Raw genomic sequence first — 25,547 nt, forward strand, 5'->3', positions numbered from 1 at the left:
TGTACTCCAAAATTAATCTAACCCTTCACTTGCACATAGCCCTCCATTTTTCTCAATCCATGTACCTATCTAAGAGTTCCTTAAATGTCCCCAAGGCATCTGCCTCTACCATCACCATTCGCAGCACTTTCTCTCTGTGTAAAAACCTAAATGTGAAAACATCCCCCCCAATACATTCTTCCAATCACTTGAAAAGTATGTCCTCCTGTATTAACCATTGCTGCCACTCTATTTGACTTGTCTCAAACATTACACTCACTCCTGAAATGAGCAGTTTATAAATATTCTGTAACAGTGGGGTGACAATATAGTGCAGCGGTCAGTGTAATGCTATTACAGTGCCAGCAACCTGCATTCAATTTCGCCGTTGTCTGCAAGGAGTTTGTATACTCTCCCTGGGAATGCAGGCATGGATTTCCTCTAGATGCTCCAGTTTCCTCCCACGTTCCAAAGATGTACAGTTTACCAGGTTAATTGCACATGGGGTAACTGGGCATCGTGGATAATGGGACTTTAAGGCCAAACTCATTGTCGACAGAAGTTCATTGGAGATGCAGATTCATACATCTACAGACTGTTCTTTATAGCAACATTTAAGTCATCTGTCTTCAGCCAAGGAACACAGGTAGTCCCAAGATTTATTTTGGATAAGTTTTGCAAAAGATGCAATTATGGCAGGTTATGATGGCCAGAATCTACATATAACTGTAGCAGATTTCATTGTCTGACTAGCAGTAAAGATAAAGTCCATAAATTGAGAGAGGGATGTGTTTACTGCTGACTTTGTATTTAAATTAAACAGAAGTTCAATTTTCACAATGAGGACTGATAAAGAGTAAAAAGAGTAGCAGGTTAGTTTTATGCTGTAGAGGCCATGAAGGGACTTCATTTTGAGAGACCTGAGACAACTCTGGGAAATCAATATGACCGATGAAATTCCTGAAGAGTCTTCAACCTAAAACATTAACTGTTTTTCTTTCCTCAGTCGCTGATTGATGTGCTGAGTAATTCTGGTATCTCCAGTATTTTCTCTTTTTATTCCATCTTCCAGCATGAACAGCTTTTAATTTTTAATTTGTATCTAACTCTTGTTTCATAAAAAAAATCAGATGGCTAACTTCTTGCATAATACCTTATGATACCACTCAGGACCCATTTTATTCCAGCAGAGCTGTTAATACCTCACTGTTTTCATATGCAATTGAGCACAGGGCAGTCTTTCTGAGTGCGAAGGACAGAGAAGCAATTTTGACTGAGGGTGGAGACTTAGTCATCAAAGCAGTGAGCAAGTAAAGAATAAACAATGAAACATGGAGGTTACTAGCAGTGATCCTCCACACATCTCTTCTTTTTAGAGTTTAACATTTTCTTAATGTCAGAAGAAAGAACATGGAGCAATTTGTAAAATAAAGATGAGTATAGACTTAAATAGAAACATAGAAACATAGAAAATAGGTGCAGGAGTAGGCCATTCGGCCCTTCGAGCCTGCACCGCCATTCAGTACGATCATGGCTGATCATCCAACTCAGAACCCTGTACCTGCCTTCTCTCCATACCCCCGATCCCTTTAGCCACAAGAGTCATATCTAACTCCCTCTTAAATATAGCCAATGAACTGGCCTCAACTGTTTCCTGTGGCAGAGAATTCCACAGATTCACCGCTCTCTGTGTGAAGAAGCTTTTTTCCTCATCTCGGTCCTAAAAGGCTTCCCCTTTATCCTCAAACTGTGACCCCTCGTTCTGGACTTCCCCAACATTGGGAACAATCTTCCTGCATCTAGCCTGTCCAATCCCTTTAGGATCTTATACGTTTCAATCAGATCCCCCCTCAATCTTCTAAATTCCAATGAGTACAAGCCCAGTTCATCCAGTCTTTCTTCATATGAAAGTCCTGCAATCCCAGGAATCAATCTGGTGAACCTTCTTTGTACTCCCTCTATGGCAAGAATGCCTTTCCTCAGATTAGGGGACAAAAACTGTGCACAATACTCCAGGTGTGGTCTCACCAAGACCTTGTACAACTGTAGTAGTACCTCCCTGCTCCTGTACTCAAATCCTCTTGCTATAAATGCCAGCATACCATTTGCCTTTTTCACCGCCTGCTGTACCTGCATGCCCACTTTCAATGACTGGTGTACAATGACACCCAGGTCTTGTTGCACCTCCGCTTTTCCTAACCGATCACCATTCAGATAATAATCTGTTTTCCTGTTCTTGCCACCAAAGTGGATAACCTCACATTTATTCACATTAAATTGCATCTGCCATGAATTTTCCCACTCACCTTACCTATCCAAGTCACCCTGCATCCTCTTAGCATCCTCCTCACAGCTAACACTGCCGCCCAGCTTCGTGTCATCCGCACACTAAATGCAACATCAGTGCACAGAGTATCAGATTCTCCAAGGAAAACACAAAAAGACGTGGTCAATCTTACAGATGTTGCAGAGTGTAGATTGAATATTTTATTCAAATGCTACATGCAGCTACTGTATATTAAGAGATAATGGAACTTTAAGGTAAACACAGGAAGATGGGGAGGAATAATTTCTTCCAGTCAGAGAGTTTCCAGAGGCCACAAGTTCAGAACAACTCCACAACCTTAAGGTTAACCCTTAGTGTTCACAATATGATTGAGTTCAGCTTGAAATTTGATAGGGAGAAAGTAAAGTCTGATGCAGCAGTAATTCAGTGGAGTAAGGGAAATTACAGAGAGAGGAGAAAATTGGAAGGAGCTACCGGCAGGGTTGTCAGCAAAACAGCAATGGCTGTTTCTGGGGAAAATGAGGAATATGCAGGACATGTGTATTTCAAAAATTAAGAAATACTCAAATGTTAAAATAGTACAACCATGGCTGACAAGGGAAGTCAAAGCTATTGTAAAAGCAAAAGAAAGGAAATACAACGAAGCAAAAATTAGTGGGAAGATAGTGGACTGGGAAGTTTTTTAAAAACCTGCAGAGAGCAATTAAAAAAATCACTTGAAGGGAAAAGATGAAATTTGAAAGCAAGCTAGCAAATAATATCAAAGTGGATAGTAAAAGTTTTTTCAAGTATGTTAACAATAAAAGAGAAATGAGAGTGGATATAGGGCTGCTAGAAAATGAGGCAGGCAAAATAATAACGGGGGACAAGGAGATGGCTGATCAACTAAATGAGTATTTTGCATCAGTCTTCACTGTGGAAGGCACTAGCAATATGCCCGATGTTGCAGTTACTATTACAAGAGAGAAGGTGCTCAAAATCTGAAAGACCTAAAGGTACATAAGCCACCCGGGCCAGATGAACTGCACCCTGGGGTTCTGAAAGAGGTAGTGTTAGAGATTGTGGTGGCATTAGAAATGGTCTTTCAAAAATCATAGGACTTTGGCATGGTGCCAAAAAACTGGAAAATTGCAAATATCACTCCACTCATTAAGAAAGGAGGAAGGCAGCAGAAAGGAAATTATAGACCAGTTAGCCTGATCTCAGTGGCAGGGAAGATGTTAGAGTCAATTGTTAAGGATGAGGTGATGGAATACTTGGTGACACAGGACGAGATAGTACAAAGTCAGCATGGTTCCTTCAGAGAAAATCCTGCCTGACGAACCTGTTGGAATTCTTTGAAGAGATTCCAAGTAGGATAGATAAAGGGGATGCAGTGGATGTTGTATATTTAGACTTTCAGAAGGCCTTTGACAAGGTGCCACATATGAGGCTGCTTACCAAGTTAAGAGCCCATGGTATTACAGGAAAATTACTAGCATGGTTAGAACATTGGCTGATTGGTAGAAGGCAGCGAGTAGGAATAAAAGGATCTTTTTCTGGTTGGCTGCCAGTGACTAGTGGTTTTCCCCTTGGGTCGGTGTTGGGACCACTTCTTTTTATGCTCTATATAACTGGTTTAGATGATGGCATAGATGGCTTTGTTGCCAAGTTTCCAGATGATACAAAGATTGGTGCAGGGGCAGGTAGTGTTGAGGAAACAGGTAGGATGCAGAAGGACTTAGACAGATTAGGAAAATGGGCAAAAAAGTGGCAAATGAAGTACAATGTTGAAAAATGCATGGTCATGCACTTTGGTTGTAGAAATAAATGTGCAGACTATTTTCTAAATGGGAAGAAAATTCAGGAATCAGAGATGCAGAGGGTCTTGGGAGTCCTTGTGCAGAACACCCTAAAGGTTAACTTGCAGATCGAGTTGGTTGTGAGGAAGGCAAATGCCATGTTAGCAATGATTTCGAGATGTCTAGAATAAAAGAGCAAGGATGTGATGCTGAGGCCTTATAAGGCACTGGTGAGGCCTCACTTTAAGTATTGTGAACAATTTTGGGCTCCTCATCTGAGAAAAGATGTGCTGGCATTGGAGAGGGTCCAGAGGCGGTTCACAAGGATAAATCCAGGAATGAATGGGTTATCATACGAGGAACGTTTGATGGTTCTGGGTCTGTACTCACTGGAATTCAGAAGGACGAAGGGGGATCTCATTGAAACCTTTCGAATGTTGAAAGACCTAGACAGAGTAGATGTGGAAATGATGTTTCCCTTGGTGGGGGAGTTTAGGACAAGAGGGCACAGCCTCAGGTTAGAGGGGCGCCCTTTCAAAACAGAGCTGCAGAGAAATTTCTTTAGCCAAAGGGTGGTGAATTTGTGGAATTTGTTGCCACGTGCAGCTGTGGAGGCCAGGTCGTTGGGTGTATTTAAGGCAGAGATTGATAGGTTCTAGATTGGACATGGCATCAAAGGTTATGGGGAGAAGGCCGAGACCTGAGGTTAAGGAGGAGAAAGCAAAAGGATCAGCCATGATTGAATGGCGGAGCAGATTTGATGGGCCAGATGGCCTAATTCTGCTCTTATGTCTTATAGTCTTATGGAACTCTGTAAAAAATTAACGACAGTGACCTGCTCCTGGTGCTCTTGAATGCTCTTATCACCTCTCCTAAGGTGGACCTTGCACAGTGATGGATTGCTTCCACCTTGTACATACAATAAGCTTCACAGGACACAAGAAAGTATTAACTTAATTCCACTTTCAGAGCAAGAAATAAATGATGCATGCTGCTTATGTATATATAGTGGTTTATCGCAATGCTTTACAGCACCAGCGATTAATTTTCAATTCCTGCTGCTGTAAGGAGTTTGTGTGTTCTTCCCAAGTTTGCATGGGTTTCTTCTGGGTGCTTCGCTTCACCCCACCTCCCCCCCCCCACATTCCAAAGATGCACGGGTTGGAGTTATTAAGTTGTGGGCATGTTATGTTTGCACCGGAAGCCTGATGACACTTGCATTGTGTTGGTCGTTGATGCAAACAATGCATTTCACTGTATGTTTCGATCGTTCAATGTACATATAAAGCTCATCTTTTGACTTTTGACATACATCAGTGTGTCCTCTGACCACATAACTCATTGACGTGCATGTAAATATATTACATAAATGTGTCTTTCTATTTCTCAGTGGTCAGATAGCCACTCTGATGTGAGCTAGCCGGTGAATAAGGATTTTTCACTTGTTTATACTTGGCTTATGACTGAGCCTGATGTTAATATTGTACAATTAGATTCAATGACATTAACTTTGCGTATTGACTACTCATGTGAAATAGGAATCTGCCGAAGATGATATCAGAGGATGGCCAAAATGCTTAGTAGGTCAATATATCGCTGATGATCTCACATTTCAAACCCATCACATTCCAGTGGAATCCTGCTTCTATATTTTTGGAGATCAAGTCCAAATGAAGCAACCAAGTCATGTCTTTTGGCATTTAACTTTATACATGTATATGTCAAACGAGACAAAGTTTCTCCAAACCAGGGTGTAAAGCACTGCAGTATACATAACACACAATAACTTGTGAAATCTACAGATGGATTACATATAAATAAACAAACTAAAGTGCATAAATTAAATACTGGAAGATACAGAACAGATTAACCAGTGACAGTTCAAATGCGATGCTACAGGGAATTCAGAAGCCTAATGGCCTGAGGGAAGAAACTGATTCTCATCCTGACCATTCTTGTTTTGATGCATCCAAGTCTTCTGCCTGATAGTAGAGAGCCAAAGAAGATGCTGGATGGATTTGCGGGATTATTATTAATAATAAAGGCCCAGTGTATGGAGCACTCTTGAGAAAAGTCACCGATGGATGGTAGGGAGTCCCCCATGATCCTCTCAGCTGTTCTCACAGTCTGATGGGACTTCTGGTCTGATGCTCGGCTGCTCCCATACCAGACGGAGATGCAACCTGGCAGGATGCTCTCAATGGTGCTCCTGGAAAACGCAGTTGAGATGGGGGTGGGGGGAGGAGTTTTGCTTGCCTCAATCTTCAAAGGAACTGGAGACATCGCTGTGCCTTCTGGTTCAGGGAGGTGATATTAAAGGACCAGGTGAGGTCGTGACGTGCACTCCCAGGAACTTGGTGCACTTAACTCTCTCTATGGAGGAGTCAAAGAACAATTCCAGTTGAGATCAGATAACAGTGTGAGAACTGGTTATCAAACCATAGAATTTAATAAGATAAATATTTCTGTGCAATCTAGGGGTGCGTATTTAAATAATCAGCCACAATTAATTAATGATCAAATCAGAACAATATTCTACACTCAAGTGTTTATTGACAGGAGAGTATTTTTGTGCCTGTGTTGTGATTACACTTATTTCAAAGATACCCTGGCTTCAGCTGACACTGCTTTTAGTTGTGGATGAAAGAACTGATGAGCACTGAAAGCAACATTGTGCATGGCAGCACCAATTCCATTAGATAACCACGGACTGGTTCAGCTTCCTGAGTAGATAATTTAAAAGTTTGATTGGTTTAGTGCGAAGTGGCCAACAGTAAGCTGAGGAGCAACACTGGAAAAAATGCATTAGTCAGTAAATGTGGCATTAGACCAGATAGCTAAGCTGGTGAGCTTTCTGCAATGAGTTGATGGATGAGATGGGACTCTTACAGTTGTATGGGCGGGCTCCTCTGTAATGATCGGACTTCAGTAACACAGTGCATAGAGTCTATTCAGATTAAAATCAGCTGTTCTATTCTTATCCCATTTCCCTTTTCCTCCTTGTTTCTAATTTAATCCATCGAGGTTATAACCATTTCAATCTACTCCAATATGGTATATTCATTTGCTTACAGGCTTTGACCCAGGACTGCACTGGTGACCAAGTTGAGAATAGATGCTTGATAAATATAATGGAACATGACATATATATTTTATTTTGCTTTTCTTCTTCAATATTTTTTTCAAACTGTCCTGAAGACGTTGCTTTCTGGGTGCCAGCTGAACTCAGTGTTGGCAGAGTATCTGATTGCTATTCCAGATTCTTTTCTTCTGAAGGGCAGTAAGAAGCTATCAACTTTTATAAGCAGATCTGATTTTTTTTGTGAGGTGTGAGGGTTGTATGCATGCAAACACAAGGTCCTAATATAATGCAGTTGATAGGATGCATCAGAATGGATGAAAGTGACAAAGCAAGACAGATGAAAAGATTTAAAATATAAGTAATAAAACCAGAATTGCCCTTGGCAGTATACTGTATGTAACAAAGGCACACAGGAATGGTGTAGGATGTATTTACCATAAAACCACATCACTGACACAGAATCATGAAAATCCTGGACTGTTTCCAAATGATGATTAGAACAAAAAGTTGTTGAGGGAGTGGTCGAGGAATCTGGTCATTGTCCACATACCTGGCGGAAAGTCATAATCTAAATAGGAATTCATCCAGGGGCATCGAGATTGTAGAGGCTGTTGTTCATGGTGCTTTAGGAATCAAAGTTTCAGTGCTACAGCAGCTTCTCTGTATTCAGTTTCTGAATTGCTTCAACACTGTTTAACAAAACTGCACCAGGGTAACTCACGTCGACAAGGTCCTTGATTGCACAGATAAATTAGTTCCCATTTGTTTTGGACAAAAGTGGGGACAACAAGATGGGATTAGTGCAGAATTAGCATAAAAACACTTTATGGTCAGTGTGATATGATGGGCAAGTGGCCTGTTTATATGCTGTTGGTCTCTATACCTTCCTTATTGTAATCACCTTCTTGCTTTGAATGTTTTTGACCATGAGGCTGTACACTAGGCACGCCATTTTTCCGTACACAAGTATAGGGACTCTCAGGATTTGTATTTCAATTGTAATTGCCGTCAATTTTTCTCCGTTCTCTTTTATGGCGCTCTGAAATTAATTGACGTGTCCCAGTTTCTGGTCCAGCTGAGATCAAAAAATTGAGATAAGAGCCATGTTCGAACATGGGGCCTTGAAGATCCTCAAAATTACTTTGGGCAATCCTGTCATTTAAGTCTATTTTTTTCATCTGGCATCGTTCCCTTTAGTATTTTCTGATAGGCACAATAGGCATAATATTGTGAGTTAATTACCCGTGTAATGTAGACATTAATTATTGCCTAGGTGACAGCTGTGTGCTGCGCAATGGCCATAGCCAGCAGAACATAGATTTATCATTCCTTCTACCTGGGAGCTCTTGTTCAACCTGTCAAATTGACTTCAAAAGAGGAAAACAGCTGAATGTTCTGTTGAGATGTCTGCTTCCTACCAACTGCACTTATTGGTGCTACGTTGACAAAGTGATTAGGGTTAGTACGTGAGAAGGTGGAAATGCTAGCGTGTGTGATAAGGATCGGCATTGATTCATTATTGAGGATTCATTCTTTAGATCAGATTGAAAATTATGTTAGCTTCAGGGCATATAGCACACTGCAAATCTTATAGCATGTTTGACACCACTTCATGTCAAGGTCTTCTGTAATATGGATTTTGACTACTCTTCAAGAAATAACCAAGGAAGAAGCAGTTAGAACTCTTCAACCTCTACTGAGAAAAGTCACGGCATTTGTCTTTTTGGCTGTTGGCTGATCAACCTGACCCTTATACCCCCACCCTACATCCAACTCTTCTGAAGTCTTGAGCTTCTTCTTCAGTTATCAAACATTATATCTTTTTTCCAGTATGACACTCAAGTGATCTTTATTCAACAGTGAGCCAAGTTACTGAAACTCCAATAAGTTTCAAATCTGTGTCCATTTTAACATGGATTTATTTTTTACTGCAATTTTGAGGAAAATTGACCCTCACTAGTTGTTTACATCTATGTTGCTGTGGTCAAGAGGGTTGAGAGCTTCAAGTTCCTAGGAGTGAACATCACCAAGAGCCTGTGTTGGTACAATCACATTGACGTACTTCCTCAGGAGGCAAAAGAAATTTGGCATGTCCACTTTGACTCTCACGAACCCCTCACGAATCTTTATTGATGCATCATAGAAAGCATCCTATCCCAAAGCAGCACAGCTTGATATGGCTACTGCTTTGCCCATGACTGCAAGAAACTGCAGAATGATGTAGATGCAGTTCAGAACATCATGGAAACTAGTCTCCCCACCATTGACTCTATCTGCACTTCTCACTGCCTCAGTAAAGCAGTCAATATAATTAAAGACCACAGCCATCCTGGACATTCTGTCTTCTTCAATGGCTCAATGGTTTAATTTACCATCAGAGAATGTATGCAGTATACGTACAACCTGAAATGTGGATGTCTCTTCACAGACATCCACAAAACAGAGAGAAAAAAAGAAACACAAAGAATGAACGACAGAAAAACGTTGAAACCCCAAACCCCAAGAGGTCCCGAAATGCAGGCTGCTTGGCAAGATCCAAGAGCAAGAACCCACTGCCCGTGAAGAATGTAGTTTGAGAGCAGTTGTAGATCACAGACTCTGATAAGCCCCAACCACCTTGAAAGGGAATAACAGGACATAAGAACAGGAGATTTAAGCTGTTTTGCAGATGAAGTTGCCCAGGTCCACAAAAATCTCTTGTGCCTTCTATAACGTCTCCCATTGGGCAGAAGTCTAAGAGCAGATTCAAGGACAGATTCTATTCTGCTGTTGTCAGACTATTGAGTAGTTCCCTATTATGATAAAATGGACTCTTGACCTCATAATATACCTCAATGCAACCTTGCACCTTATTGTCTCCCTGCTCTGCACTTTCTCTGTAACTGTAACAGTTTGTTCTGCACCTATTATTGTTTTATCCCATACCACTTCAATGCACTGTTATAATAAATTGATCTGTCTGGACGATATTCAAGACAAGTTTTTCACTGTACCTCAGTACATGTAATGATAATAAACAAATGTACCATTTTACTATATAGATAGTCCATAGTTATGATGTCCCCTGTGATTTTCAAATACACTGTGGTCATTTTAATGAACTAGTAATAATAGTACCAGAACAATAATCCAATAAAAATCAAAAACAAAATTTGATTCTGTAAAGCTAAATAAAAGCAATAAAAATTGGAAAAACTAGGCAGGTCCTTTGAAAAGTCCCAGGATTTGAATTGATAACTGTTTCTCTTTCCACAGATGTTCACTGACCTGTTGGGTATTTCAGCATTTCAATCAATAATCCAATGAATGAAAATTCATGTAACAACATAACAGTATGTAAAATTGAATTTTGAATTTTTGTTTAAAAAATTAATCTCAACTGATGTCTGGTATTGATAAAAGTGTCAGAATGTCAGAAGACTCCAAGTGGTTCATTAAGATCAAAACAAATCATTATTTTAGCCACTGTGACCTACAAGTGACTCCAGTCCCACAGCAAGATGATTAACACTTTAACCACCCTATCATATCCTATATCTGAGGATACACAACCTTCAAGAAACAATATAACAATCCCTCATTGTGATTGGATAAAAATTCAGAAATGGTCTACTCAACTCCCTCATAGGGATTCTGTTAAAACAATGGCTACACCTGAAAATAGAAGTGTTTTCCCAGCACTTTTTCACTGACATTCAGGTGTAGTCAATATATCTTGATTATCGGATTATTGGCACCCAATTGCCCACCATTGAGAACATCTACCATAAACGCTGCCTGGGCAGGGCGAAAAGCATCATCAGGGATACATCTCACCCTAACCATGGACTTTTTATTCTCCTCCCATCCGGTAGGCACTACAGGAGCCTCTGCTCCCGCACCAGCAGGCACAGGAAGAGCTTGTTCCCTGAGGCTGTGACCCTGCTGAACCTCACATCACAGCGCTAAGCAGCATTGCATCCGTATTGTGCTGTCTCAGTACTTTTATATTTGTGTGCTGCAGCACTTTTTTTATTCACAGTTATTTTGTAAATAACACTATTCTTTGCATTTCTGGTCAGATGCTAAATGTATTTCATTGGCTTTGCATCTGTACTCGGCATAATGACAATAAAGTTGAATCTAATCTAATCTAATCTAATTTAACAAAAGATGCTCCAATTCACGGGGAGAAAAAAAATGAACCCCATTGTTGTGTCAGGCTGCTACATACTTCAAGAAGAATTCAGCTGAATTGACCTTTTAATTACAACCTGGATACTAGCTTTAGTAACATCCGAGAATATCCGCCTCATTAATATTCCCATGAATATGTTCACAATTGGATATATAGTTAAAGTCAAACTTCAAAAATGACAGTAAAGTACGTACTTTGCAGCAGCATCACAGGCACATGACATCATAGAGGCAGCACTGATGTGAAAAACAACTTAAACACAATTTTTACAAGAAAGAGCAAAATTACGAACAAAAAAGGTCCATTTTAGTACAATGTGATCAAAGTGGTCATAGTGTTGCAAAACTGGTGGCGGTTCGTTCAGGAACTAAATGACTGAGTGTGACTGCCATGCCTTGTCTAAACTGTCTGACACGTCAATAGGAACTTCAACGTTTCCTTTCATTTGTGTGCTCCTGAAGAGATCTTGAAAGTGCATTCATCTTCAGAAAAAAAATTATTAGAAGGTCAACTCCAGAGATTGAAGTCTCCAGTATGAATACCTTACACAAACAATGATCTTGCTACCTTCTAGGACCTCTTCTTCCGGAAGCTTAGACCGAGAAGTGGGAAAACTGGCCCTTATGGTCCAATCCTCTTCTCCTGAGATTTTTTTACTCCTGTAACTATTTTTTCTTACAGGGACCCATCAGCTCTTATTTATTCCTTTTGCCTTTCACCTGCATTAAGGTCATTTACATAAGCTATTTCCAGTTCACTTTTAAGTTAGAAAAACATAGAAAACATAGAAAACCGACAGCACAATACAGGCTCTTCGGCCCACAATGATGTGCCGAACATGTTCTTACTTTAGAAATTACCTAGTGTTACCCATAGCCCTCTATTTTTCTAAGCTCCATGTACCTATCCAGGAGTCTCTTAAAAGTTGATGTGTTTAGAAACCAAAGCACTCATTGGAAAATCATGTTGCCTTAGAGATGTTTTCCAAACTCTGCTTAGGCAGTCTCCAGGCCCTTGGAGCTGTGAGGTAGCAGTGCTAACTGCTGAACCAGTGTGCTGTCTAGGTAGGAGATGTGTCAGTTAAACACAAAATAAACTACATAAACATTCTGTGTAAACTTCACGAATTGATGACTGTACAAGGGCTGCTAAGTTGTGATCGGCAGTTGCGGGGGTGGGGGGAAAGGGAGGGTGTCTTGCTGCAGTTGTTTCAGAATAGACCTGGTCCAGCTAGTGAAGAAGCAGAAGAAGAAAAGTGTTGTACAGATGATCTTTGTCAGGTAGTTGGTATAGTAGGACCAATGCAAACAACTCAAATATATGTCCAGTGGGGATTCATGGGATGGATTATTTTATATAGACTGGTGCAAATTCTATCTTGGGCCTTTTTCTATTCATGGCTGTTCCTCAATATTGTGATTCTGGATCTACAGGTCAGATTCAATGTAACCATTCACCATTCCTTCTTGACCAGCGACCAGAGAGATTGGCCTGGATTCATGATACAGAGGTACAGTCACAAGAACGTAACAACACAAGAAAATAGGAGCTGCAGTAAATCACCAGGTCCCATAAGCCTGCTCACCATTCAATGTAATCATGAATGATGTACTTTGGCCTCAGCTCCTCTTCTGTTCCTCGTAATCCTCAGTTCTTCAAAATATTTACTTATCTGCACATTAAATATGTCTAATGATTTGGCTTCCACTACCCTTGGCGACAGAGAATTCCAGTGTTTCATTATTGTCTGAGAGAAATAACTGACCCTTTTTTTTGGAGCCATACTAGTTCGCAGCTCAGAATCTCCCACTATTGGAACCATTCTCTCCACATTAATTCTATCTACACTTTTCAATATTCAGTAGGTTTAAATGAGATCACCCCTCATTAAAACATAGAACATAGAACATAGAATAGTACAGCACAGTACAGGCCCTTCGTCCCACAATTTTGTGGTGACCCTCAAACCCTGCCTCCCATATAACCCCCCACCTTAAATTCCTCCATATACCTGTCTAGTAGACTCTTAAACTTCACTAGTGTATCTGCCTCCACCACTGACTCAGGCATTGCATTCCACGCACCAACCACTCTGAGTAAAAAACCTTCCTCTAATATCCCCCTTGAACTTCCCACCCCTTACCTTAAAGCCATGCCCTCTTGTATTGAGCAGTGGTGCCCTGAGGAAGAGGCGCTGGCTATCCACTCTATCTATTCCTCTTATTAACTTGTACACCTCTATCATGTTTCCTCTCATCCTCCTTCTCTCCAAAGAGTAAAGCCCTAGCTCCCTTAATCACTGATCATAATGCATACTTTCTAAACCAGGCAGCATCCTGGTAAATCTCCTCTGTATCCTTTCCAATGCTTCCACATCCTTCCTATAGTGAGGTGACCAGAACTGGACACAGTACTCCAAGTGTGGCCTAACCAGAGTTTTACAGAGCTGCATCATTACATCGCGACTCTTAAACTCTATCCCTCGACTTATGAAAGCTAACAGCCCATAAGCTTTCTTAGCTACCCTATCCACCTGTGAGGTAACTTTCAGGGATCTGTGGACATGTACCCTGAGATCCCTCTGCTCCTCCACACTACCAAGTATCCTGCCATTTACTTTGTTCTCTGCCTTGGAGTTTGTCCTTCCAAAGTGTACCACCTCACACTTCTCCGGGTTGAACTCCATCTGCATCATCAGCCCACTTCTGCATCCTATCAATGTCTCTCTGCAATCTTTGACAATCCTCTACACTATCTACAACACCACCAACCTTTGTGTCGTCTGCGAACTTGCCAACCCACCCTTCTACCCCCACATCCAGGTCATTAATAAAAATCACGAAAAGTAGAGGTCCCAGAACAGATCCTTGTGGGACACCACTAGTCACAACCCTCCAATCTGAATGTACTCCCTCCACCACGGCCCTCTGCCCTCTGCAGACAAGCCAATTCTGAATCCACCTGGCCAAACTTCCCTGGATCCCATGCCTTCTAACTTTCTGAATAAGCCTACCGTGTGGAACCTTGTCAAATGTCTTACTAAAATCCATATAGATCACATCCACTGCACTACCCTCATCTATATGCCTGGTCACCTCCTCAAAGAACTCTATCAGGCTTGTTAGACACGATCTGCCCTTCACAAAGCCATGCTGACTATCCCTGATCAAACCATGATTCTTTTTCTTTCTTTTTCAATCTTTTTATTAGTTTCATGAAAACAAACATAACATGGTAGTTGTACAAAGTTATTGGGAATACATTGTTATAATTAACATAAAGCCAGATAATACTTAAATTGTAAAACTCCCAATCATATAGGATACAAATGAATAATATAAAACAAAGAAAAAATCTAAAAAAAAATCATGAAACAGGAAAAAAAAATAACCCCCCAGAAAAACTAATCTAAACAGAATTAATCAACTAAACTAGAAAAAAAAAGACATGGGCTGTTTTGTAACATCGTAAAAAAAAGAGAAAAAAGAAAACCTTAGTGTCGATGACTCCATTCCCCTCAACCAACATTACAGAGAAGTAAAATAAGTTTGGAAATGGTCAAATTACATTATATGAAAATGTTGAATAAATGGCCTCCATGTCTTTTCAAATTTAATAGAGGGGTCATAAACAACACTTCTAATTTTTTCCAAAAAATGATATCGTATCCGTGAAATAGGGGCCGTGGACAATTCTGATTTGATGGAGAATGGACGTGAAAGCACAGAGGAACATCTGGAGAAATTTCTGAAAACGCCCGTTCGATGCTGTCGTTACTGTGTGGTCGTGAATCTTTCGGAGGGTAGGCCTCAAAATCCCCGGCCTTGCCTGCTTTTGGCGACCGAGGAGGAGGTCGAATCGCTCGGATAGAGATGGCGCTCAGTACTCGGTGTTGGAGAGCTGATCAGAGCTCGAAGTTTTCGGATGACTCAGAGTCGGATTGTGGTCAGCATGGCAGGGAGAGTTTTTCTTCCTTCTCCCGTCTGCGTGAGATGTGGGACATTTGAGAAACTTTGAACTTTACTGTGCTCACGGACTTCTTCATCAAGTTATAGTATTGTTACACTGTTTGTAACTATACGTTATAATTATGCGGTTTTGTTAGTTTTTTCAGTCTTGGTCTGTCCTGTGTTTTGTGATATCACACTGGAGGAAATAATGTATCATTTCTTAATGCATGCATTACTAAATAACAATAAAAGAGGACTGCGTGTCTTCATAATCATAATAAATTTAAACACAACATAGTTTGAGAAAACCAATGAAATTTGGTAGGAGGATTAATCTCTTTCCAATTCAGCAAAATGGATCTTCCAGCCATTAAAGTAAGAAATGCAATCATCCGATGAGCTAAAGAGGTTAAATGATTTGATTCTATCATTGGTAACCCAAAAATAGCAGTAATTGGGTGACGTTGTAAGTCTATATTCAAAACCATTGAAATAATATCAGAAATATCTTTCCAGTATTTTTTCAGCAAAGGACATGACCAAAACATGTGAGTTAAAGAAGCTATCTCGGAATGACATCTGTCACATATAAGATTTATATAAGAGTAATAACGAGATAGTTTATCTTTGGACATATGAGCCCTGTGCACTACTTTAAACTGTATCAACACATGTTTAGCACATATAGAGGATGAGTTAACTAATTGAAGAATTTTTTCCCATTTTTCAATCAGTACAGCAATCTTAAGTCCTCTTTCCCAATCAGTTTTAATTTTATTAGATACATCAGGACATAAATTCATAATATTATAAGTAATTGCTACAACACCTTTCTGAAAAAGATTTAAATCTAAATTTTTTTCCAAAATATCCATTGGATATAAATGTGGAAAATTAGGAAAAACAATAATTAAAAAGTTTCTATCCTGTAAATATCTAAAAAAGTGAGATCTAGGTAAATTATATTTATTAGATAGTTGTTCAAAGGACATAAAACAATTGTCCAAAAATAAATCACAAAATTGTACTGTACCTTTGATTTTCCAATCTAAGTAAGCTTGATCCATAGTGGAAGGTTGAAAAAAGAAATTAGATATAATAGGACTTGCTAAAATAAATTGGTTCAACCCAAAAAATTTTCGAAATTGAAACCATATACGTAAAGTATGTTTAACTATTGGGTTATTCATTTGTTTATACAATTTAGAAAGAATAAAAGGAAGCCAAGTCCCTAAAACAGAACCCAATGAAAACCCTTGTAATGAATTACATTCAAGATTTACCTAATGTGGATTTGAAATTACATCCAAGTCCCGTAACCAAAATTTTAAGTATCGAATGTTAATTGCCCAATAGTAAAATCTAAAATTCAGGGGCACTAACCCCACCTCTTTTTTAGATTTCTGTAAATGCCTTTTACCTAGCTTAGGGTTTTTGTTCTGCCATATATATGAGGAAATTTTTGAATCAACATTATCAAAAAAAGATTTTGGAATAAAAATTGGTACCGATTGAAATACATATAAAATTTAGGCAAAATAATCATCTTGATAACATTGATCTGACTGATCAGTGACAAAGACATTGGTGAGAATTTAGTAAACAAAAGTTTAATCTGATCAATTAAAGGTAAAAAATTAGCTTTAAATAAATCTTTATGCTTTTTCGTGATTTTAACCCCTAAATATATAAAAGAGTCAGTAACCAATTTAAATGGTAAACATCCATAAATAGGAGCCTGCTTATTTAGGGGACCCCTCATTCTTCTAAGCTCCAGTGAGCACAAGCTCAGAGCCATCAAATGCTCCTCATATGTTAAACTTTTCATACCCAGGATTGTAATTGTAAACTTCCTCTGCACCTTCTCCAATGCCAGCACAACCTTGCTTATATAAGGGCCACAAAAGTTGTTCACAGTACTCCAAATGTGGTTTGACCAATGCTTTATAAAGTCTCAGCATTGCATACTTGCTTTTATACTCTGGTCCTCTTAAAACGAGCGCTAACATTACATTTGCCATCCTTACTACCAATTCAACCTCCAAGTCAACATTTAAGGAATCCTGCACGAGGATGTCCAAGTCCCTTTGCATTTCTGATTTCTGAATTTTCTCCCTATTCAGAAAATAGTCTATGCCTTTATTCCTTCTACCAAATTACATGGACATACACTTCCCTATGCTATATTCCATCTGCCACTTCTTTATCCATTCTCCCAATCTGTCCAAGTCCTTTTGCAGACTTCCTACTTCCTCACACTACCTGTCCTTCTGCCTATATTTGCTTCATCCGCAAACTTATCCACAAAGCCATCAGTTCTGTTATCCTGATCATTAATATATACCGTGAGAACTAGCAGACATGACACCTACCCCTAGTCACCAGCAGCAGACCAGAAAATACCTCCCCCTTTTTTCCCACTCCTTACCATGTGCCTGTCACCTAATCTTCTCTCCATGCTAGTAGCTTTCGTGTAATACCATGGGCTCTTATCTTGTTTAGTAGTCTTGCGTGTAGCACCTTGTCAAAGCCTCTCCTTTCCTCAAACATTTACAGTACAGGCAAGATTTACCCTTAATGAAATCAAGCCTATTTTATCATGTGCCTCTAAATACTCCAAAACCTCATCCTTAACAATTGACTCTAGCTAGCATCTTGCTAGCCACTGAAGTCAGGCTAACAGGCCCATAATTTCAAAGGTTTCAAAGGTACATTTAATGTCAGAGAAATGTATACAATATACATCCTGAAATGCTTTTTCTTCACAACCATCCATAAAAACAGAGGAGTGCCCCCAAAGAATGAATGACAGTTAAATGTTAGAACCCCAATGTCCCCCAGCTCCCCATGTAAGCGGCAGCAAGCAACGATCACCCCTCCCCCACTGGCAAAAAAAAACATCGGCACCCGCCACCGAGCACTCATGCGTGAGCAAGGCAACAGCAAAGACACAGACTTGCATTACTCTAAAGACTTCACGTTTCACCCGGCATTCGACATACCACAGGCTCTCTCTCGCTCTCTCTCTCTCTCTCTCTCTCTCCTATTAAGTGGTGTCTCTATTTCACAGCGAGAGAGGAGACATAATAAACAACTCGCTGGTTTATGATATTAAAAGTCCTTTTTCCGAGCTCCGTGTCCAAAGACCTCAGGTCTCCAGGCACACAGCCAAAGATCTTCCAGCTCCCATGACACACTGGTCTGTCGGGACACCGACCTTTGATTGCCCGTCTCCAGAGCCCTGAGATCCTAGGCCTCCAAAGGTGAGCCAAACTCTTAGGCCGCGCCATTGGCATGTCGGATAATGACCTGTTGTGAAACCCTGAGGGCAGGTCCCATTCCCGCAAAGAACTGAAGTCAGCATGTAACTCCAGGTCAGGGTCTTCAAAAGAACCCTGAAAAGGAAAAATAGAGACATTAAAGATAGAAATAGAACTGTTTCCGAAGATGCAAGCAAAGGAGTCACTGTTTAGCACCATCGACTAATTTCCTGTTTTTGCCTCCCTCCCTTTTTAAAGAATTGAGTAACATTTGCAATTTTCCAGTTCTCCTGAACCATTCTGGAATCTAGAGATTCCTGAATGATTGTGCCTCAACAATCTCTTCAGGTACTCCTTAAGAACCTTGGGGTAAATGGTTCTATTACCTTTGAATGAAAAATTAAATGCATGTATTACACTTTCCTTGGCATTGAAGAAGCTTGACAGGGTTTCTACATGTTTGACTAAATATTTTCTGTTAAATTCCACAGTGTTCCTCAAATATTTTTTTTGAATTATCTTGCAAGCAAGTCCTTGGTATTTCAGTGCTTTTGAGATATTTAACATATTGAAAATAGGATCAACGTAAAGAATAGTTCCTGTGACCAATGAAGTCCTTATTCAAGATGAAGAATAGGTGAATAAATTTGAGCCTCCAGAACAGTAAATAAATTAATTTATCAGAAATTTTTTTCCAATGTTTTGGTCCAAACAGTTAATGCACTAGAACTAGTTCTTCTGTTGACTCTTTCAGTCAAGATATGAGACAACGTGCTTTTGTTAAATTAGTATTTGCATTAAAAGTGTGTCCAGAGAAATTTATTGCAAAATGCATCAATGCTCAAACACTTAATATTAAATGCAGTCTTTTCTATCCTCTAGTTTTTAACTGCAGAAGATTTCTTATTTGCAATCAGTGAAAGAAGATAATTTTTCAGCTAATATTTCATTACAAACTCTCTTATCAGCGAGCAGTACATGGTTGATTTTTTTTTTCTGCAGACGCTGATCTTGCAGTTGTTTGCACAGCTCACCACTCGCCCAGGGACCTCTCTTGAAATCAATAACATTCCAGCACTAAACTTCCCCATTAATAATGAGCGGTATCAGTAGTCAGAATATTAATGTGCATATTAAAAGCTCTGGAGCCATATTATTTTAGCAGGCGGGTTTAAGGGATGGTAATGATCTGGCAAATCAGTGCACAACGTGCTGCTGCAGTGTGAGGTAATCGTTATAAGGTCTAGTTGGTTTTAATGGAAATAAGTATATTAATGAATATATAAAAGGCTTTATTTTAAATATGCTCATGGGTGGCTGGGGAAACCACATGACCTCTTTGGTTCAACCCCCAAGCTATTCTAACTCCAGGCTCTCTCATTCAATTTTTCTGCAATATTTCCTGTCTGAGGCTGGCAGGAATGCAGAAGGAGCTGGTGCAACGACAATGGGAAACTAGGAAGGATATTAAATGCTCCTGAAGCACTGGAAGGATGTCCACAGTAAGGTACATGAGGAGCTTGGGGTGCCCAGGCAGTCAGACATATTGTAAATGGAACAGGAATGCACACAGAAGAGGGGGCTTCCTAGCTGGGCAAGAAGAACCTACCGCACTTCAACTCACAATCCTTTCATTCTTCACGGTTTTCTATTCTTCTGATCTTCTATTCCCTACTCAAATTTTCCCATTCCATTCCAGTTGTGTCCTTACCATTTTCTTCTTCCTTGCATCTAGTCTTCTGTATCCCTTCCTCTGCACTCATTCTGGTTCCTCTACCTTTCTCCTTTTCTGCTTCAATGTTCTATTTTCTGCACATCTTCCCAACCTTGGCCCAAATCTCTCACCTTCCATTGTTCTCTCATCTTGTTCTCTACTCAGTTTTCACATTCCCCTTATTTCTTTGTTTCTGGCCACAAATAACCTTAAGGAAAAGCATCAAGACTGCAACTTATATTGTTTATCTATTTATTCAACTTTGAAGTTTATGCTGCTATTGTATGTGCCATTTTTGGTTCTGGCAGTTCAAAGAGGGCACAATCAGTATATGACTAACAATTAAATTAGGTCTCTGAGACAGATAAGTTCTGGTGTTGCTGAGACAAACAGACTAACTGAGGACAACTTACCATAAAGGTTCAAAGTTTCAAAAGACTGTACATAAACAACACCTTCATCCTACTCACAGAGACAAACAAACCTTTCCTCACTATCTCAACCTTATGTCCATGCAGGATGAAGAAGGTTTAACCACCCTCTGAGTTTTATTTATCAAAATAAAGTAATTTTATCTTTTGAATCACAGTAAAATTGATTATAAAATAGCATTAAAAGAAATATGCCTGTTACATGTTACATAGTTTAAAATTGTAGACAACAGGACAATCATTCTCTTGACTGTAATATCAGTGGAGAAGCTGACAATAAAAATAATGCTTCAATGGTGTAATAGGTTGTGATCAAATCTGCCCAGTATTGATCAATTAATTAAACTGCACAATCATGCACATTGTTTCAGCAACGAGCTTGCTGCAGTGAAATTAATACACTATAAAAGCCTTTATTTTCACATATCTATGCAATGCTGTCATTCTTGCCAGTGTCCCCATAATGCAAGGTATGATAACTAATGCAAGCAGAATATAGAGTCACTGTTTCTTCTTCATAAAATATATGCTGCACTTTAAATTAGCTTCAAAAAGAGCAAACAAATGACTGCTCTGTGGAACTAGACTCCTTCCAGAGTCTTTAGTTGGGGTCACCTGCACACAATCTGCCAAGGAAACAGAACAAATATCAACAACTTCATCTACCAATGAACAAAATTTGTGCTCTGTTTCATTTCTGTGGCTTGGCTGTCTTGACTTGCTAAATTATACTTAGCTGTAGGATAAATACCACAATGCAATTCATGTCCCGATCTCTAATACATATGCATTGAGCGTTTTTCCATATATTACTTGCAAAAAGCAACATATATTTCTGAAATCTGAAACAAAAGCATTTGTAAATCAAAGCTACCTCTGATTTGTCCCCATCTTTAATTCAGAGATCCTGAGATTAATTAAAGAACACCCCATTGCTACGCCTAAGTGTGACTCATCATCAAAGAAACTGATAGAGATCAAACTGAGATATGTTTCTTGGTCTGTGTAACTAGTGTGAAGACTTTGCTATCTAATATTAACCTCTCCATTTTTCCTTCTCATTACACTGTGGACAACTATGTGGGATTTCCTTCAATTCATGGATAGTTTATTGCTCCTCATTGTATGTTCTGTAATCGGATGTCTGCTCCTTTTTGCCTCTGAGTAACCCCAGTGCAATAAATAGAGATTTGCAGTGACTCATTAAGTATGATTCATTATTACTAAATTAACTTTGACTCCTCAGTAAACTGATTTAGTGAGAGGCCTTATTAGATCCCAGTCTAAGGAGTGCAGTGGTGACCTACTGTACTGAGTTTGGGATATAAAGCATTTGGGTTTCCAGAAATCATTTGTTGCTCTACACATCTTGAAAATGAAAGATTCACTACACTGTTCTAACTGAAGTTTTAATGAGTTCTTATGAAAGAAATACAAACTCTGGTTGTGCAGAGGCACCTGCACATGATTTTCTGAAGTATTTTCACTTCATCTTGCCAGGCATTGACAATCAGCCAAATCCCCACTTGTGCTCCTTGGCACGTTATAAAGCCCTAGTTAAAATGTGACATTTTCTCATTATTTAATTAGTGTTCGGTTCTCCAATTACCTGACATCCTGATCGCATAAACCACCAGATTTGAATATGATGGTACCTTTGATCTCTATCCCCTTTTTTAATAAGAGAGTATGGATTCAGTAGAATTTTTAATAACCAAGTAAATTAGGCCCTCCGAGATGGAAGTATTATAGTTGGGCTGGTCCTTTCCAAATTTAACAGCAGGACTGGATTATTATATTTTCTGTCTCCATTTCCCATTTACAGCCAGGCTATCTATTTTTGAAGTAGGTAAGCAACATGGATTGAAGCATGAGACAAGGAAGGCTGGATTGGTGGGTTGGAGCAGAGGTGGCAAAAGAAGTTGAAGGGCCACACTAGGGTGGGTCTGGAGGAAATGGGCTGATGAAAATTAGTACACATTGACATTGTTAGTAGCTCAGAGCAATTAGGGAAAAACCGATGTTAAAAGGGTTTGCTTGGTGATCAGAAGATTGTGAAAGATGGAGAGTTACCTCAAGGATAAGAGGCCAGCAGCATTGGTTTGTACCTGAAAGGGAGATAGAGAGACTGGTGGGAGGTATCTGGGACTGATATGTTCATGCTGAAGTACGAACTCTGCACATTACTAACACAAAACAATAATCTCCGTGTTTTACCATTGATAACTTTTGATTCAATACCAATAAGTTATGCAGAAGATATTCATATAATCATACAGCATAGAAACAGAACCTTGTCCATGTAACATCCATTTATAATAATCCTTTACAACTTCCATTTCATTCTCTCCATTTTCCCACCAGCTCCCCACAGATTCTGCCATTCACTTGCACACTGAGGGCAATTTGCAACGGGTCAATTGCAACTCTTTAGGATTGCAAACCGAATCACATGGGGGAAATACACATGCTAATAGGGAGAAATCAAACTCCACACAGATCATGCTAAAAGCCAGTAATGAACCGAGTTTGCAAGTGATTTGAGACAGCAATCCTGCTATCTACATCACTCTGCCACCTCAATTTTTTTTTGCTTCAAACAATACAGAAACTTGCAAGAAGCATTGAAGCAATTTGTATGGTTACATAATTGTACATATGTTCTGCAGGAAGGAACAACTAACTATCTGCTAACTCAAATTAATTAACTATCTTTGAATCAGTTCATATAGTTCCAAGTGTTCAGCATTAAGATAATCAGTTAAATGGTCAGATACTATAGGGATCTTTCTGCTTTTAAATAAATTGAGTATTTCGCCAGCAGAATCTTAAAATCATTAGCATAGATTGCTTACAAGATAGCCTCCTTCAAGAGTCATCGATCAGTATTTTTTCAATTTAAAGGGGAATTACAATTATAGTTTTGCAGACACGAATGTTAGTTTAGTGTATCTGCAAGAATGAACTATTGAATTGTCCATGTTGACAAATTTGAAGTTTTTGCAACAAAAGTTCAAAGACATACTATTTATTAAATTAAATTAGGAACAGCAGTAATCCATTTGAGCCTTAATCCTTTTCTGACTTTGAATATGATTGTGATCGATCCTATGCCCCATCCATTTTGCTACCAATCCCTGCATTTCATGGCCATGTATGTATTAATCTCAGCCTTGAACATGTAAAGACCTCTGGGGTGGAGAATTGCAAACAAAACCTAGTACTTGGCATAAAAGTATGTTTTCTCGTCTCAGTTTGAAAGGATTTACCTTTATTATGAAACCATTTCCTCAGTTATGGATTCTGCAGTTTGAGAAAACAACCTCTTAGCATCCACTTTATCAATTCATTTCAGAAATATATAGCTCAGTGGGATCTCATAGAATCATACAGCAGAGAAGTTGGGCATTCGGTCCATGTTGACCAAGGTGGCCATCTAAACATCCCATCTGTCTGTATTTTAGTCCATATCCCTCTAAACGTTTCCTATTCTGTACAAGTGTCTTTTAAATGTTAATTTACCTATGTACCTCAAGCACTTCCTCTGACATCTCATTCCACACACATTCTCAAGTTCTTAATAGGAGACCAGTGGCACTGGATTGTACCTGAAGGAAAGAAACCAAGACTAGTGCGATGTATTTGGGGCTGATATGTTTGTGCTGAAGTAAGACTGATTCTCCAACTCTGGAAATAAAAGACCATGTGCCTTCACCCTATCAATTCCCCTCACAATTTTATATAGACCTAAAGATCACCCTCATTCTCCTACACTTCTCTCATTCCTCTAAACTACACTGAGTATTGCAATCAATGGTTGCATTGAGAGGTGCTACACCGGTTGAGGTGACATCTTCCAGGTAGTCAATTGTATGGCAGTGGAGGCCAATTCTCTGGGTTCTTTCAAGAAAGAGTTAGATAGAGCTCTTAAAGATAGTGGAGTCAAGGGATATGGGGAGAAGGCAAGAACGGGGTAATGATTGTGGATGATCAGCCATGATCACAGTGAATGGCCTACTCCTGCACCTATTGTCTATTGTCTATTTCACTTTTTCTAAGCCTTTAACATACCCTTTTTATCTTAACTGTGTTTCAGAAACTGTTGGAGCCTGTGATTATAGTTTGGAGTTCGACGAGTGATCTAGCGCTCTGCTGTCCCCAAGAAAATTCCAGGAAAGGACCACGAGCATGAGCTGTCCAGAAGAAAAAGAGTTGTCCGGAACAGGAGACCAGAGTCAAGGTGCAGGGCAATGATCAACTCCATTTCTCGCCGACATCGAGGCAAATGCGGAGGAGGCCAGGTCGGTGGTTACTCTTCACGGGTCAAGCTGGAGATCACTCTCCACAGGAGGCTGCGTCGGGCCAGAGGTTGCCCCTCACAGGAGGACACTCCACACGGGAGGCTGCGTCAGGCCAGAGGTTTGAGAGGCTGCACTCGGCAGATGAAGGCCCCACGAAAAGACTGAGTTTGAGCTGTTGTGCTCCTCAATGCTGATGGACATTTGTGATTATTGGAATGGACTGTACTTTATATTGGACTCCTTCAGTTCTTCTGTGTTTTCTTTTTGATACGGATTGGTGGGTGGGCAATATGTTACTTTTTTGGGTCAGGAAGGGGTTGGGGTTTTGATGTTGTTGTCACTGTTTTTTCGCATGGGTGCAGCTTGTGGTTCGGAGTTTGATGTTTTAGCTGCTGTGTCCGGGTGGGTGATGTTAGTTTTTGTGCAAGAGAGGGGTTGGGGGGTTTGGGGTTGCGAGTTTTGTTTCTTTTTCATTTTTGCATGGGAAGTGGTGTTTGATGTCTTTTCCTTTAACGACTTCCATGGTTTTTCTGTATTTCATGGCTATCTGGAAAAGACAAATCTCAGATTTGTATTCTGCGTACA

The 25,547-nt window shown here is 39.7% G+C and overlaps 1 long non-coding RNA gene across 2 annotated transcripts in view; it reads left to right on the plus strand.

Annotated features, from left to right (window-relative positions):
• The window catches only part of LOC134340918 (uncharacterized), a 43,179-nt gene extending 17,849 nt beyond the window's left edge, over positions 1–25,330 (plus strand). The window contains exons 3-4 of one of the 2 annotated variants that reach the window (XR_010016680.1): positions 10,385–10,461; positions 24,758–25,330. This is a non-coding gene — a long non-coding RNA (uncharacterized LOC134340918). The remainder of the gene's footprint in view (positions 1–10,384; positions 10,462–24,757) is intronic. The other variant, XR_010016679.1, reaches the window with a different exon arrangement.
• The last annotated feature ends 217 nt before the right edge of the window (positions 25,331–25,547 follow it).

The sequence above is a fragment of the Mobula hypostoma genome, chromosome X2, assembly GCF_963921235.1.
Source record: "Mobula hypostoma chromosome X2, sMobHyp1.1, whole genome shotgun sequence".
Classification (NCBI taxonomy): domain Eukaryota; kingdom Metazoa; phylum Chordata; class Chondrichthyes; order Myliobatiformes; family Myliobatidae; genus Mobula; species Mobula hypostoma.